At 33.0% G+C, this 6997-nt stretch overlaps 1 pseudogene; it reads left to right on the top strand.

Moving 5' to 3' along the window:
* Positions 1 to 3967: 3967 nt before the first annotated feature.
* LOC118602743 lies at positions 3968 to 4086 on the top strand (annotated as a pseudogene).
* Positions 4087 to 6997: the final 2911 nt, after the last annotated feature.

The raw sequence follows: 6997 nt of genomic DNA on the forward strand, positions 1-6997 counted from the left end.
TTTTTTAGCTTGCACATATAGCTCTGCATTTTTTGTTTTATAGGTATGTAATTCATGTACCATAAAATCTAAATTATCATAAATCTATATTTTTAAATGTGTAATCTAGTAGTTTTCAGTATATTCAGAGTTGTGGAACTGTCACCACTATCTAATTCCAGAATATTTTCATCACCCCCAAAAGAAACTATATGCTCATTAGCATTCCTCATTTCCCTTTATCCCTAGCCCCTGAAAATCATCTATCTAATTTTTGTCTCTAGCATTGCCTACTCTATAAATAATACAATGTGTGGATTTTTATGTCTGATTTTTTTTAACATAGCATAATGTTTGCAAGGTTCATCCACATTGTAGCATGTATTAATACTTTATTCCTTTTTATAGCTGAATAATATTCCATTATATAGATATATTATGTTTATTCATTAAACAATTGTTGGACATTGGGTTCGTTTCCACTTTTTGGTTATATGATGTTTCTATGAACATTCATGTACAAATTTTTGTGTGGATATAAAACTTCCATTTCTCTTGGGAATATATGTAGGCGTAGAAAAGGTGGGCCATATGGTAATTCTATTTTTAATATCTAGAGGAACTGACAACCTATTTTTCAAATTTGCTCCACCATTTTACATTCCCACCAGCAGCGAATGAGGGCTCCCATCTCTCCACATCCTCACCAACATTCGTCTTTTTTATTATAGACATTTAGTGGATGTAAAGTATATCACTATCGGTTTGATTTTTCTCTGATTATGTTGAACTAACTATGTTGAACATTTTTTCATGTGTATATTGACCATTTGTATATTTTATTTGGAGAAATGTTTATTCAGATACTTTGCTCACTTTCAAATTGTGTTTTTTTTACTGTTGATTTGTAATAGTAGTTTATATATTCTTGATACAAGTACCTCCTCAGATAAATGATTTACAAATATTTTCTCTCATTATTTTGATTGTCTTTTCATTTTCTTGATTATGTCCTTTGAAGCAAAATTTATTCTTGCTTTGATAGTCTTTTTTTTTTTTTTTTTTTTTTTTGTCTTTTGTGGCTGTGCTTTTGGTGATATAATCAACCACTGTTTAATCCAAGGTCATGATGATTCACACATATGAATTCTTCTGAAAATTTTGTAGTTTTAGCTTTTACATTTAGGCCTTTAATCCTCTGTGAATTAATGTTTGAATACTGTGTGAAATAGGTATAAAACTTCATTCTTTTGCATGTGGATATCAGTAGTCCCAGAACCATGTGAGTGATCTTTGCACCATCATAATCAATATCATGAGTCTTAAATAATAAAACACTAAATTATGATATCATAATGGTAATGCTATATCCATTTGTTTCTGACAGTTAAAAGTCTTTAAATAATCTTTTCATATTTTGAATACCTGAAAATAATTTCAGAGGTATTTTCCATTTTAGACTAACTTAATAATCAACTTGATGCAGTTGTAGTCCAGCCTGAAGAAACTTCTTTGTTAAAGTTCTATTCATATTACAGAAGAATTTGATACTAAATTCTTATAAATTAGAATGTTTTCTATTGCATGTAAGAGAAACCTAAATCACACTGGCTTAACTAAAAATGAAATCTAAAATTTCATAGAAAAAGTCCAGAGATAGGGCATGCCCCTGAGATAGTTGATTCAGTGGCATATTGAAGAAGGTGGACAACATTCAGGAAAGGCATATTCTCCAGTACTCCCTTCAGATATGTCCAGGAAGGATAATGAAAAAAGTATATCACTATCGGTTTGATTAGTGAGCAAAGAGCCATGGAAAAAAATATCCTGAGGAGCTACTCCCAGAAAGTGGAAACAGTGATTAATCAAGGGATATTCCTCACTCTCAGGGCAAGAGGCCCTTGTGAATCTGTAGGTTTTCAGAATATAACAGCAGCTAATGACTGCTGTGTCTTTCCATTATTCCCTGTTCAGGCATTGGAGTACTTATTGCAGTTTATTGCAGTTACCCATCCCAGTTCCATCTTTATATATTGGATGTATGGAGACTAGATAATTCATCCCTCGTAGTTTATAAGTCCCTGCAGTAAGAGGAGTCACATCAGACATTCTAGAGAAAGTATCATGATATCTTGAACTTTAAGCCTGATACTGTGATTGGATGGGACTATTGAATTGTCTACCTTAGGTATGGGATGAATATATTTTGCTTGTAGAAGGGAAAGACATGAATATTTGTGGCCAACAGGGTGGAGTATGGTAAATTATATTGTATTATTGTTTGAAATACTTGGTGCTTCTTCCTGAGGAAAGATTATACATCCCTGACTACTGACATCAGGTTTTGTCATATGATTTCTTTCGGTCATTGAAATGTAAGAAGCCAGATGTATGACTTCCAAGTAGAAGCCTTAAGAGCCATTGTATGATCCTACTACATTCATTTTCCTTTACCATGAGACTGGCAATGTTCCAGGTAAGGGCTGCTCCAACCTAGAAAGCATTTCCAAATGAAGCCAACATCAAACTGACCAACAGCTGACCAATGTAAGAAATGTTCCCAGACCAGGAAATAATGTTGTTTTAAGCTTCTGAGGTTTGAGGATTGTTTTGCTATGGTAGCATAAATAGCCTTAGCTGACAAAAATGATGACTATTTTACAAGTATTTCTGACCTTCTGATTTTAAAAATATATCTAAAGAGGCCATTTTGTTTCCTTAATTAGATTTAATTCCAATGTTTAAAAAAGTAAGAAGACTTCTTTTAAGACAACTCTTCCAATCTAAATCTACATAAATTAGTATCATCTTTCCTACTTAAATATCTGCAAGGTTTTAACATTTAAATAAATGATATTATTCTAATATTCAACTAGAGAACTTACAGTTCCCAGTACACACATTTAAAATTTACATTATAATATACAAACTCTGCATGCTTATTCATATTTGCACAAGTAGTCCTAAATTAAAATAATTTATTATAGAGAAAAAGCCAAAATGCATCCCTGGGGTTTCTTATATAGAAATGGTTTTTAATATCATACATTGAATGTTTTTATACACCAATCTTCTAAATTAAAGTCATTCAGTTCTCAGCATGTTGCAACCAAGTCAAATATTTGAAGCAAAATAAGGAGACAGGTCACCTATAACGATCTACATTTTGGTTGAATATGGCAACAAAAGAAAGAGGTTTGTTAGAGCAGTAACAGGATATTTGCTGGTATAGTCCAAACTGAAATAAAAATTAAAATGTGTCAATTTTTAATTTTATTAGATTAATACTATTTATGACAATACCTAGATCTTCTTAAAGAATTGAAAGTTTACCTAAGATTATAAATTATAATTTTTTAAAAAATCAAAATCCCCAAACTGTTTATAAACAGGATTACTGACTGGCAAACTAAAGAACAATTCCTTTAAAAAAAGTAAATAAATGGAAAACAAAGCTCTTCAAGTTCCTTTGTAGATTTATATTTTAATGTTTACATTTTAGCCTAAAGGAATTAGAAAAAATATTACTGTGAAAAATATGAGTGGAAAAAGCTTGAACAAGCCAACCAAAGAGATAAACAAATAGGGCGAAGAAGTAGGGAGAGAAAACTAAAAAGCTAAAACAACCTAGTAAGTATTAGGTAACTTAATTCTAATTCCATATCAAAGAGTAGCGAATTCCTTAAGCAATATTATACAGAGATTAAATTTTTGTTCTATGAGCTCTATTTTCAATAGAACTACTTCATTACCTAAATATAGCTATAATTAATTTTAATTTAGCTAAGTGCATTATTCATAATTATCCATTTGAAAGATTATCTTTAGCAACTTGGTAAGCCAACAGAGAAAGAGTAGGATTGGGAAGACACCAAAGATTGTAGAGCACAGTGCTTGTGCATTTCCAGTCATCAGCCCAGCCTTGCATCACTTACTTAATCTTCTGAAGATCTGAATTATAAAATGTGTTTTAATAATCCTGCTTTGAGTCTATGGCCATGCCACCCTGACCAAGCCCGATCCTGTCTGATCTGGGAAGCTAAGAAGGGTCGAGCTTGGTTAGTACTTGGATGGGAGACCACGTAGGAAGACCAAGTGCTATAGGCATTAAAAAATTTAAAAATTAAAAAAAAAAAATAAGAGATTGTAAGCTGACAAGGTCTTTGCAATCTGTGAGGTCAACTAAAGGTTGTCTCGCCTAAAAACATAAAATAAGATAAAATAAAATAGTATAAAAAAAATAATCCTGCTTTGTAATTTTAGACATTTAATATAAAGCCAATGGATGACAGCAGTAGCCAAAATAATAATAATAATACTATTTTGAGTAAACATGTTGCAATATTCTGCATTGTGTATAAATGGTATATCTTTTATCCTGTACTCTCATCCCCAATAGCACACTTATAAATTTCATCTATTCTACAAGAGATATCACCACCTCCTTCAAGAAAACCTAATCTATACTTCTCTAGTGGTATTTTATTGAGAAGCAGCACAGGCAGATAGCTTAGCATGGACTTACCTTTTACTATGACTTTAAGCAAGTTGTTTACTCTCTCTCTCTGCCCTACACTGCTTATTTGTAAAATGGGGTTTAAATTAAAACCTTCCTCGTAGGATGGCTGTGAAGATCATGCAAGATGATCTCTTTTACTGCCATTCACCCTCTTCTCTTAGACATTTAGAGAAGGCCTGACACATATTAAGTCCTCAGTTAATTTTAGCTCTTTTAATTATAGAGAAAGCAGAGGATAAACGGCATTGTTGGTTGTTGTATTCCATACCTAACACGGGGACTGGCTCTTACATATTTCTGAATAAATAAAGAACCATTCCTTGAGAAATACTTTTAATTAGAGGACAAGAGGAAGAAAAGCCGGCAAAGGAGTTCAAGGTTGAGGTGAGTAATAAGTTTTTAAAACTGAAGGACAATTAGTGTGGGGACTGGGGAGTGGTGTGAGGGGAAGGCAATGGGGTCTATGGTCAGTGCATTAAAGTAATTTGTTTCCTCTGAGGATTATATTAGGGATTTTATTAAGCAATGGGTCATAGCTATACAAACAGACCATAAAATTCTGGTTAAGTTTGGTTGATTAAAACAAATTTTATATTAAGGAAGAGTAGCAAATTAATAAAACCATAAAGTGTTGTATAATAAATATTACTAGTATATACTTTAGATATATCTGAAGATCATTTTAAAAATACTTTTAAAAAGCTTGTAAAACTTCATGGTCTTTTCTAGAACAGTTGTCTAAACTAAATTATCAGTAAAGATATATTTACCTTGTATGTTTGCTTTAATCTTTTCTCAGTTTTTCAAGGGCTTTTCAATTAAGGTATACTTAAAAACTATGGTTTTGTACACATGTGCATGTATGCATTATGTATGCACTACAAGCACATGCATGGAAGTCTATGAACAGAAACATTCTTTCTATTAACTTAAACAAGCACACAAAGATATTAGAAGACCATGCAAGATGAAGATCCTGGAGTCCCTTCTACTGCCTTTCACCCTCTTTTTTGTGGCCTTTCCTATCCCTCTAAACACCCTCTATGGTCCCAGCTCCATTTTAGAAGAGTAGTTCATGTAGAATGTTTAGCTCATTATAAATTCTACCTGTGCCACCACCCTGGTAGTTATGGCAGATCCTTACCCTGTGTCAATACAAGGAAAGTGAACATCTTTCAGATTCTTCATAGTTGACTTTCTATGAAACAAATCTTTCTCTTTATATTATCAATTATATACCCATTGCTTAATTTCAATGAATATGCTAAACAACATATCTCACTTCTACGGTATGAGAAAGAGTAAAAGAGAGAAGGAAATCATTTTCTGCTGCACTCATCAGTAAAATATAAGCTAGTAAGAGGACACCTGAGCAGAGTCAGAACCCAGATGCTTTTGCTAAGTAAGACAGCTTCCCTTTACATGTGTGCCAATTTGGATTAGGATTAGATGTTTTGGGACACTGGAGTAAATGTTTTCTATTTTATTCATTTGCATCCTGTGATTATCACTGGGGCTAAGAGTCTCCTGAGAGAAAAAATATTTAAACTCTATCACTGACAGGGAATTGGAAGCCCTAATGGAAGTCAGATTTTATTTTATTTTATTTTTATTTTTTAAAATTTTAATTGTTTATTGGGGTAACATTGGTTAATACAATTATATAATTTTTAGGTGTATATTATCATTTGACATCCGTATATTCTATTGTGTGTTTCCCACCCAAAGTCCAGTTTTCTTCAGCTACCATATATTTGATCCCCTTTACCAACTTCTTCCTCCCCCTAAACCCTATTTGACCCCCTTAACCTCATCTACCTTCCCCTTCCTCCCCCACCCCACTAGTAACCACTAGTTTACAGTCCTCTGGTAACCACTAGTCTATATTCCATGTTCATGAGTCTCTGTTTTTCCTGTTCATTTGTTGCTTTTAGGTTTATATCCCACATGTAAGTGATATCATGTGATTTTCAACTTTTCTGTCTGGCTATTTAGCTTAGCATGATTATTTTAAAGTCCATCCATGTTGTTACAAATGGTAGTACTTTAACTCTTCGTATGGCTGAGTAACATTCCATTGTATATATGTACCACAGCTTCTTTAGTCAATCATCTATTGTAGGACACTTCAGTTGCTTCCATGTCCTGGCCACTGTGAAAAATGCTGCTATAAGCATCGGTATGCAAATATCTTTTTGGATATGGGTTTTCGCGTCTTTGGTAAATACCCACTAAAGGGATTGCTGGATCTTATGGTAGATCAATTCTTAGTTTTTTGAGGAACTTCCATACAGTTTTCCATAGTGGTTGTACCAATTTGCAGTCCCACCAGTAGTGTATAAGTGTCCCTTTTGCTCCACATCCTCTCCACCATTTGTTATTACTTGTCCTGTTGATTACAACTATTCTAACAGATGTGAGATGGTATCTCATTGTGGTTTTGATTTGCATTTCCCTACCTCCTAGCAATGTTGAACATCTTTTCATATAATTTTTGGC

This window comes from Rousettus aegyptiacus, unplaced genomic scaffold (genome assembly GCF_014176215.1).
Source record: "Rousettus aegyptiacus isolate mRouAeg1 unplaced genomic scaffold, mRouAeg1.p scaffold_m13_p_4, whole genome shotgun sequence".
In the NCBI taxonomy this organism is placed as follows: Eukaryota; Metazoa; Chordata; class Mammalia; order Chiroptera; family Pteropodidae; genus Rousettus; species Rousettus aegyptiacus.